The following is an 11,736-nucleotide window of genomic DNA, read 5'->3' as shown; positions in this document are numbered from 1 at the left end:
CTTCAGATAGCAATGGCATATATTCTCTAATTTTGAATATATAAACCATGATTCTTTAGGATGATTAGTCTATCTGATAGTAAAAAATATATACTGATTTAAGAATAGAAGTCAAACAACCTTACACACTATAAGAATTTTATCTTTTAATTACATTTAGTTTTTTTCTTATCAAACTTTCAATGAGCATATTTAATTTTTATTGCTATTTGCAGTCTTCTTTACTGTCCAATATACCTGTAAACAGTTGAAACAAGAATAGCTTCCAATAGTCTTTTGTGGTGATTGTCATTCTTCATTTCATGATTTTATTGTGAAACTTTCCAAACACACACTAAATTAGACTCTGTAACAAACTTCCATTCTTTTACTCAGCTTCAACCACTAATACTTTGCCATCCATCATTCATAATTCTCAAGAATCATTTAACCCACAAATAAAAATCATAACCATAAAGTATTATTACATCTAATAAATCAACAATATTTCCTTGCAATCATCTACCATATACAATATATATATATATATATATATATACATATATATATATATATATATATATATATACAATTTCCCCTGATTGCCTAGATACTCCTTTAAAAAAAAAACAGCTGGTTTGTTTGAAAAAAGATCCAAACAAGGCCTACATTTAGCTACATTTCAATTCTTAAGTTTCATTTAATGTAGAACAATCTTGTGCCTCTTTGCTTCCCTTATCAATGACTTGTTGAAGACATGGGGTCAGTCATATTATAAAATATTGCACCTTTTGGATTTGGCTAATTACTTCCCCAGAGTGTTTATATAACTTGTTTTTCTACCTCTTGTTTTTCCAATGGACTGGGAACTGGGAGTTAAAGATAACAGCTTGCTTAAATTCAAGTTCTTCTTTCCCTCCTCTCTCCTCCTCCCTTCTGGTTGTCTTACTTTAGTGTTGCTAAGATTGATCCCTGGGTTTAGAGGATGATAGCCTAATCTCTTTATTATGAAGTTCACCTCAACATCCATCAATGGCTATTAACTGAATCAGGTATTTAAACAGAAGTTGCAAAACACAATTTTGAAATGCTATTCTGCATTTACTGACTGGAATTCTGTATAGAATATTTTTTTTCCATATCCACAGGGTATATTTAATTACTTTAAAACAGAAAATTTAATTTACATAATTTAATGCTTTATTATTTTCAGAGTAAAATGTTGGTGTCCTAGTGATCTTTAAAGTTATTCAAGAGCTTTAGTTTTTTTAATGAGATAGCAGTGTGTAGTTTTATTTTTCTCCCATATATTAATGATGCATCATAATTATACATAACAGAGAGATTTGTTGTTATATTCATACATGCACATGATATGACACTATAATTTGTTCAATATTGTCCCCCAGTATTTTCCCTTTCCCTTCTTCTCCCTCCCACTGGTGCTTTTCTTCTACTCTACGGTCTTCCTTCTATTTCCATGGGATCCCCTTACCTATCTTTTTTTTTTTCCTGTCTAGTTTTCACATATGAGAGTAACATGGCCATTGATGTTGTGAGTTTGGCTTATTTCCCTGAACATAATACTCTTAAGTTCCATCCATTTTCCTGCAAATGATACAATTTCATTCTTCTTTCCCTTCTCTTCCTCATATTCTTCCTTCCTTTTTTTTATTTTTTTAGCAGTATGGATGGAACCCTGGGATGCTCTATCACTAAGCTCCATCCATGGTCCTTTTTATCTTTTATTTTGACAGAGTCTAACTAAACTGGCCTCAAACTTGCATTCCCCCTGCTTCAGCTTCCTGAGTAGCTAGGATTATAGGAGTTCACCACTGCAAACAGCCATTTCACTCTTTATGGCTGAATAAATCTCCATTTTTATATATATCACATTTTCTTTTCTTAAACAGCTGTTATTCATCCCTTCTGTTGAGTGAAATAAATAGAAAGGTTTTCATTAGTTCTCAATTTTTTTAATTATCAAAAAATCTTGATTGAAATTGTTTGAATTCCTAAAATTGGCTTGCAAGAACAGCTAAACTGAATAAGCACATTTTAAAATTACTAGTTAATTCATCAATTAAAATATATTTATTGATACTAAAGAGTGCAGAAATTACAATGTGTGCCTATTTTTCTCTTCTTTTACTTTCCTTGTTTTATTCTTTTTGCTCGCATTCACTATACATAAATGCTTCTCTTAAATTTTTGTGCGGTGCATTTCAGACTACTAAATATTTATCAGTATATCATCTTTCCTTCATTAAACTTCCTAAATAATAGCAATTATACCCCCTGAAAACTATCCATTTTTTGCATTTTTTTTTTACTTTCAAACCATATTTTGTTTTCAGAACATAGTTCTATAGAATTTTGTAAATGTTTGATTGATACGTAAAATAGAACATATCATGACTAGAAAACTGTATACAATAATTTTAACAGTCTTATAAAACCTACTAAAATAACAAGATTAATAAAAAGAATGGGGCCAGACACTTCAGAAAATGCCTGTAATCTCAGCAACTCCAAAGGCTGAAACTGAAGATCATAAGTTCAAAGTCAGTCTTAGTAAGACCCTCAAAATAAAAATAAAAATGACCTGGAATGTAACTCAGTGGTAAAGTCCCTGCCTGGGTTCAATCCCCAGTATCAAAATAAAATAAAATAATAAAATAAACAAATCAATACAAAAAAATGGAGGAAAAAGCTAAACTGATCAATGCATGTATCTCCAATCCACAGTCCTATTTTAAAGTGATCTTTCCTTCTATAGATATCAGAAAATCATAGATTTTTATAGAGAAATATCCACCTGAGGAACCAATATAGATATTTGTCTGACTTTATTATTATATATTGAAGTCTTAATGAAATTTTATGTCCTCTGATGTTGAGTTGATAAACCACCTGGGCAAACAGTTAAGAGAAAGAAGGAATTATAAAACTTGGCTTTTATTTTTTTTTTTGTGTGTGTGTGTGTGTGTGATCAATATTATGTTTTATTTTAAATAAATACTATATTTTAAAATATCTACTAGAACTTAGGATACATGTATCTTTCCTAACTTCTTTAATTATTAAAGACTAGGATTTACCCCAAACTATGCTGAATGGAGAAAGTTAACAATTCACAGAAGGCTATAGACTCATAATACTGTAGTATGATACTACACATAATTATTGAGTCTCTACTCACTCCAACTTTCAGTGAATGAGGAAACTGAGGCTTCTTCATGTTCAAGAGCTAAAGTGCTGCTCTCTAGCATTCCATGTGTTATTCTGCAACAGCAGCTCCACTGGAGACAGAGATTATTCCTTAAGCAGAGCAGGTGCTTTGTATTTAATTTTGCTATCAGTGTAATCATATTTTGAATACAAATGCTGGCTTATTACCCTGATTTCAAATTTCTTTATTTTTATATCTGAGATTATGTCCCGAACAAACATTTTATGACTGATGCTAAAAATGTTGAAAATAAACCTGATTCTTAGAATGCCCTTTACACATTTTACTCAGAATTCAACAAACATTTTTTTGCTGTTGGGGATCGAACCCAGGGTTTCATGCATACTCAGCAAGTGCTGTGCCACTAAGCTACACCTTGGCTCAGCAAAATTTGTTAATCACGTTCTATGAACCTGGCATCTTGTGTTGTGATTATATACACAAACAAAAGTAAAACAATTCATATTATTCAGATCATCTTGAATAGTCAGCAAGACCAAATAGCAAACTATACAATAGGAGTTATTTGGAATTCACATCTTTTGTTTGTTACAGAGATTGATTAAGGTGATTTCTATTAACAGATCCATTTTAAATATGGAAATTGAGGCATAAGTTCAATGAGAGAGACCTAATGTTAATTTTCTCATGAAGTATTGAGCCAAGGTTTAAACAGAATATTTCCAACTTCAAAGATGAGGGGATGATCCAGGTCAGGTAAAGGAGCTAGAATTGTGTCCCTGTTTATTATAAAATGCTGAAATAATTAACATCATGTGGGAACACATGCAACATTGAAATGCAATGAGGGAGAAATCATGAGTTAAATTAAAATTCCAAAACAATTAAATCACTTGAAAGTTTAAAAAATGTGGTTAGTTACAAAATAATTATAGCACACCTGACGTAAATTGGATCCAATCAGAGTTTTGAATCCATCAGAATTGGGGACAACATTGAGAATTCTTTGTCTCCACAAAAATCAACTTGAGACACATTCTAAAGACACTCTACCTGGATGAGGACTGTTTAACTTTTAATAGAAATGAGGCAAATAGCCAAAGCTCTATAAGCCTCAGTTTACTCATGCTGTACCAAGATTATATTTGTACTCATTAATAAATTTTATCTTATTTCAAAATGGTTTAATACCTTGAGATACTTATGCTTATTGAAAGTCTGCTTAAAACCATATTCTGCCTCAAAATGTTCATCTGAAGTCTGGGGGGATGAAAAAGTATCTATATTTTGTGCTTAAAAATGTACATATATATATGTATGTATGTATATATATATATATATATATATATATATATATATATATATATGTCAATATTAAGAAAAGAAGTTCTTTGAATAAAGGCATTCATTTAACAAAAGTAAACCACTACTATGACTTTGAGATCAAGAATGAACAGAATAAATTAATACAGCCTCAGAAAATAGCAAAGATTTATTTCCTAATCTTCCTTATTGATTATTTAAGTCACAAATATTTCCCTCTAAGAACTTTTTTATCCTCATCTCACAGGTATGCTATACCAATTATAGTTCTAAGTATATGTAATCACTATTAAACTCCCCCTTAATCCTAAATGTACATTGTGGCACATTTTATCACACAAACATAACTCACTCTCTTACTGACTGTTGTAGTATTAGTTTGAGCTAAATTATCTTGCAGCTGCAACAAAAAGTACCACACTTTTAGGGACTCATAACAAGAAGGGATTATTTTCAATTAAATTATATTTCTACTGAGAATTTATTTCAGGTATGTTCTTGTATTTCTTATTCCAGGATCTAGATTGAAGAATGAGTTCAGGTCTGTGATGTGGTATTTTGGTCTGTACTACATGATGCTTCTTAAAATGCCCAATTGGAGATGTCAATCAATTTTGTTCATCTTTCATTAGTAGCCGAGGCTGTGCTCAAACACATGTGATCCTCATGCCTCAGCCTCCCATCGCTGGGATTATAGGCATGTATCATCATGCCCAGCCCATATTTGTTGATAACTACTATATATGCATTGATTTCTATGATTAAATTTCCTGTGTTGTTTATTGTCTACTTTGTGTATATAAGGAGTCGTCATAGTTTCCAGGCAACCTCTCTTTCTCTTGAGGTCCAGGACCACCTCTTTGTTTTCTGTATTGTCAAATATTTCACATTTATCAAATATAAATTGTGTCAGTCTTGGCTAATTTCATATACTGCATACTTACTTTACTTGCAATGCTCAGGCTCTTTGGAATGTGTTTGTACTGAAACAATTTTGATATTGCATCTGAAGTTTCCTAACACCAATTATTTAATGTTGGTTATATTTTTATTCATGAGATTGTGTCACCCATGGCAGTAGCTTCCAATGACTCTCTCCAAGGTTGTTACTAAGCTTGCTTATAATTTATTATTTGGTTACATCAAATTTACTGTTCAGAATTTTGTATCATGGACATAGAACATATCATGCAGGCACGTTGTAAAATACGGGTGTTATTTCCCTTCAAGGCAATGGTCACACATACTTAAGGCCCATTATGAGGTCCCTGCATGACTGTCATCTGGCCTTCATTGTGTAGTTATGTAGGAACTGCAGATCAATCTGGGAATTGTCACAAATATGCTAATTATTCATGCTGCTTGCTGTGCTGTCTACATAATAGAGTACTATCTCTGATTGAGAAGCCTGATTTTTTGAACTGTTCTTGAAATACTACCACAGTAACTTTTTAGGGTCAAATCAGATAAAATATCAGAACTTTCTTATTCTTAACAAATCTTTCCTTGTACTCTTTAGGCCATAATCATTCTGTTCTAAGAATGATATCATTGTTAATGTTAGAGACACCATTGCCTTCCACACTGTCTGCAGTAGGAAGACAGGAAAGGGTCCATGAACTGAGAGAGGAGGGGTCCTATTGGTATAATATTTGTTCTATATGGGAGAACACAACAGTAATGCTATATAATTTGGAGATAAGAAAGGAAATTGATCAGATGAGCTTGCTGACATTACCAAACAATATTCTTAAAAACTCTCAGAAGATATACATATAGACACCCCTAGAGGACTGACACATGGCACAAATCATGAAAAGCATATGGAGTGATTTCCTTATCGGTGTTCCAATTCAGGAGTGAAATATGCACACAGACACTCTTTTCACTTTCATGGCCTATATAAAGAGGTGGCATTGGATGCACAAAAAGTGATAGAGAAGAGCCAAACACACCTCAAGCCCAAGGTTGCCTTCCATCATTGGGTCCAGGATATGGAATCATCAGTGATGCAGACCCATAAAGTAATCCTGAATTAGACTGAGTGAAGGTTATCCAAAACCGGTATATTAGACTAGGATCATGTAGGAACACATGAAAAATTGAAACACAATGAAAGAGGAATCATAAGCTCCTCCATGATCTACCAATCTACTGTGATCCCAGAGAGAAAAGCCCTATCAACGTGCAGATGAGATTTATTCTTCAAGAAAAACTTGGGCTGTTAGATTCATCCTCTTATGCCTGAAACAACTTCATAGATGTAAGCCTGGAAACTTTGGGTTATCTGGTGGAAACTAGACGTAGCAATACAAGGTGGTAAAGAACCCTGAAGGAAAGAAACTGAGACTTGTATCCACTCAGGTCCTGGGGGCTTGAGATACCTCACCTGGAAGACATTGCACTGTGGTTGGAGTTTCAAAACATGAGGCCCATTGAGGTTCAGGGCCAATTCCAGGAGCCTCATTTTCCTGAACTAAGAGTATTTCAAACCATCAGAAAGCAAAAGCTCATCCTTTAAAATATAAACCATTGAAATAAAATTTAAAGTTTTTAAAAAGTAAAGAGTGACTTAGTGTCACCAGCCATGTGTGTATGAGCTATGTGCATTTGAGCATATGAGGGGACTGGTCTGACTTTGCACATGTGACGCAAATGTGCCTTTCCTCTTGCTCTGCCTGTGATCCCATGCAACACCTGAGATGGGTGTGACTTGCCAAGATATCAATCAATATGCTGACCACAAGACATCACAAAGCAAGACTCCACCTTTGAAACCCTATTCCCTGCCTTATTTGGTGAAGAACATTCTATCGAACCTCCTGTGTGTGTGTGTGTGTGTGTGTCCCCTACAAAATAAAAAGAATGTGGGTACACGTTCTGTCTTTCCAGCACTGCACAGTGTGGAGCTGACCCTTGGGTTTTAGAAACACATGTTTCTGTGCTGTGTGGTTTCTTTGTTGTTTTCTTAGTTATTCATACAGCCAGCTTCTTTGAACCCAGCTCATCTTGCCAGCCCAGCCAGCTGGTGACAACTTAGCATACTATTTAGAGAAACTATTTAGGCAACAAGTAGAGTAACAAGCACTTAAATGGCATTGAAAGTGGTCACCTCTTTGAAGCAGAAATTGAACAAAGAAAGAATATGAGATAAGAATGCTCCTTTCCAAAGTTTGACTTTTTGACTTTGATTATATTTAACAAAAGTTAAATATTAATTCAAAGGTTTAACTTGTCATATGAATATGATTCAATTAACAGTAAGGGACTCATTAATCAAAAGAGGGGAAATATATTTTTTCTGCTATATTTGATAAGGAAGAATAAAATGAATCTAATAGTCTATGTGAATTTGTATTTTGATAAGGAGGGATATGTTATCAAAAATTCTTAGAAAATTTCTACCAAAAATGAAAATCAAAACAAAACCCTTTTTCAGAAGGACAACTGAAATGTATGCAGATTTAATCAAATATACAAGGATAGGATGAACCTATCAATTATAAACTAATAATAAATATATCAATAATCAAAAGATGTGCAAATGGTGAGAAAAAAAGAGTAAAAGTGAAATGAGCAAGGGAGTATGTGCTTATATTGCAATAAACAGCACAAACTATAACCATGTTGGAACTTCTTGATGTGGTCTGAAGTACATAAGTAAAACCTCAGCAGAAAGTGTAAGTTCCAAGGAATGATAACATTTATCATTTTAAAAAATCATATTTGTTATTGTTTGCAAAGATTATTTTATTTGTGAAACTTTCATGAATTTGACCTTCTGGTTGTCTTTGTTAATCATTATGCTCCATGAATTCTCTATAATAGTTGATATTATTGATTTTTCCTATATCTTAAAACACAGCTCCTGACTGGTAAAAAGCATTTTATTTTGTACTTAACCTCTTTTTTGGCACCTTTCATCCGTTTTTATTACTAGAATACAGCAGCCCTGTGGATGTTTTGTTTTTCTTCTATATACATTTTTTGCTTCAGTGATCTCATCCTTTGTTATTTTTTAACAGTAATTACTTCCAGACAGTTGATTACTATATACATATTTAAAGTCCAATTAAATCTCTACATACATAAGTATTTAATAGTATTGTAGAATAAAATAAATTATTTAATGAATATTAAGGTTAATTTACTACATAAAATATGATTTTGTAGTTAGAATTTATTCTGAGTGAATATTTTTATTCCTACCACAGGTTTTCACATTTTGCCCAAATAGATTATACTCCTCAAAACTCCTTCATCTGGTTTCAGGGGAAGGTTATAAAACTTAATTTGATTCATAAGGGCAACTAAAATTTGGGAAGTAGATAACACTAAGTTTGTGAGGGTACAAACTTTTTATTCAATGATTATAAGAGTTTTTCATTGAATAAATTCCTTCAATCTTACAAAAATACTGAACAATAGATATTTCTAACTTCAATCATTTTATTTATGAAAGCCAGGTGCTTAGAGAGGAATATTTGTCAAAGGATGCAAAATTTACAAGTAACAAAGACAAGGTTGAAGGCTACCTTGAATTCTTCTTTTCAGCTCTACCATATTGCTTTCTCTTCTAAAAAGCAAAAGATTTTTTTAAAACCTATTAGATGAACAGTGTGCTAATTATCATTTTGATCTGTAGAATTTAATTACTTAATGAAAATAAATGCATATATTAATTTGGCCAGATCTTATTATTGAAATTAAACAGAAAATCATATATCTAATTATAATTATGGGAAACTAGTAACTATATTTCAATGATTTGTTTTTAATAAATGTCTGAAGATGGATTAACCACATATAGTCACACAAATTGTAATGGAAATAAAAATAAAATGAATGACATTCATATATTTATAGTCCAACCACAAGCTTTTGAAAGCTAGTTGTTGACACCTGGAAACTACTAAAAGGGACTAACCTACCATCAAAGTAGATTAATCTGTATAGCATATAATTCCAACTTTATAGTAGCTTCACTTGAACTAAAAAGTAGTTGAAAGCCAGTCTTAGCCTCATACCATTAAGGATAAGATGCTTCCCACCTATGGTTCCATGAGTACTCACATAATCTCTAAGATAAACCACAAAGTGAAAGAGAAATAGCAATCAAATGGAAGTTGGCTCAGCCTGTAAATCAGGGGAAATGGGCTTGATTGAGTACCAGCAGTTTCTTACAGCTTATTCCAAGGCCATCAAATATCATTCTTCATTCTTCATTTGTATGAATGAAGCACTCTTATCCGTCCAAAGGAAGAACTCTAAAATATTACCACTTAGTCATGCATTGATCCATGGACAGGGGCTCTAGGGAGTGTGCAGTACTTCTTGTTCTAATCAATCCATGATTAAAGAGCCCCAACTGAAATCTCATAATACTATAGGAAAAGGATAGCTGTCATAAAACCTTTCAATTAGAAAATAGAACATGGGAAGATTTTCATCAGTTCCATTGAATCACTGTTTTTATTGTACAAGGAAATTGTCCCTCCCTGCCTTGGCAGTGAGTAGTGGAGCGGTGATTCTCTGATTAGGACTGTTTTTGTTCTTTGAGAGGAATTATGTTTTCCTTTTCCTTCATAATCTCTGGTATTGCCCTTTAGGGAGGGGAGTTGGTTTTCTTTGACTATGTTTGAGATGGATCTCGTATACTGTACATTTTTAAATATATGTTTTCTACAAATGATCTAACAGGTCATTTAGTAATATAATTCCCCTCAGAACATAATGGTGTTTGATCCATTTGTTCCCAATGAGTTGCTTGTGGCAGAAACCATATAGAAATACTTTTATAGCCATATTTCTCAAGTATACATCATTTCCTTGCATTCTTTCCCAATACTTATCTCTCGACTTAATGGCTGCTACATTGCAACTATCTAATTTGAGCGGAAAAATGGAAAGCCTGGATTTTCAAAGGACTTGGCTGTTTTCTCAAATTTATTTTTCTCTCCTTTTGTTTAAAAGCCCACGGATTATCTAAAACTTCAATGCTGCAAACACTCAGACTCTTTTCTCCTCTGGATTACTTTTTCTTTCTTATTGTACTGTATGTAATTACCTCTGAACTTATCTTTTTCTTGCCAATTATAGTCAACAATTGCCAACACAACTTAGGTTTTGATTCTTTCCAAACAATTCCCCTTAGAGCTCCTGGCATGGATCTCCTTCCACGTTATTGAAGATGATGGTGTTAACAAAGTTTCTTTCAGCATAATATGGATCACCAACCTCATTCAGAAGCCCTTGAGAACTCAGGTCAACTACCCTTGTATTCTATGAGACTCTTCCAGGTTACTGTCTGAATGAAGATACAACCACCCATTTAAATAGCCACAAAAAATCAGAGCATGTCTGCTTTTACTTTTGTTGCCTACCAAATCTCTCAATGACATCTCTTGAAACAACTCACTTCTTTTATCCTCACTGCATTCATTATTTAAGGTTCTACTCCTTAGCAAATATGCAGTTTTGCTGCTTCTCAAATTGTCCTATTAACCACAAGAAAATAGCATTCAGATTATTCTTATATGTTCATACCCCAGTAGTCTCTATTTATTATCATTCCTCAAATTATATTCCAAACTTGCTCTTGAAGCCTGAGTTTTATGCCTCTTTTTGGCTGCCATACTATTTACCCATATTTCTACAGTGTTTTTCTTGTCTTTTTGTATGTCTCCTCAATACAATTTGCCAAATCCTTGAGGATAACTGCAGAGTTTTATTTATCATTTAATCATCAGTCCTTAATATATTCCTAGGCACACAATGATATTTGCTGAATGACTGAACTTAAGCAAATATTAGATACTGACTAATGTCCACCTCACCTTCATCAATCACTTAAGGAGTACAGGGAGCAATGTACATCTGTGCAATATAGGGCTCTTTAAAAGCATCATCAAAATGCACTGGGTATACTGCCATCCAATGTACGTTGTCTGGAACAAAGATTTAGGTATCTAAGAACCTCAAAAATATTCTAAAGTATATATTGAATCTTGTAATAGAAAATACCTATATTCATGTATAATAAATATCTACTGATATTCTACTTCACAGCAGAATCTGTTAGTTGCATTAGAGACCCCCTTTACCCCCACCACCCACCTTTAGGTCGTTTCTGCTGAAGGAGGGAAATTAGAGGCTTCCAACTTCTGAACAGAAGAAAAATGTCTCTAGCTTTCTTTTTTCTCTTCTCCCTAAAAATGCTTATTGCATGTTTAGAGGCTAGT

The sequence above is a fragment of the Marmota flaviventris genome, chromosome 15 (assembly GCF_047511675.1).
Source record: "Marmota flaviventris isolate mMarFla1 chromosome 15, mMarFla1.hap1, whole genome shotgun sequence".
NCBI lineage: Eukaryota > Metazoa > Chordata > Mammalia > Rodentia > Sciuridae > Marmota > Marmota flaviventris.
The sequence above is the reverse complement of the archived record's forward strand: the minus strand, read 5'-3'. Positions refer to the sequence as shown.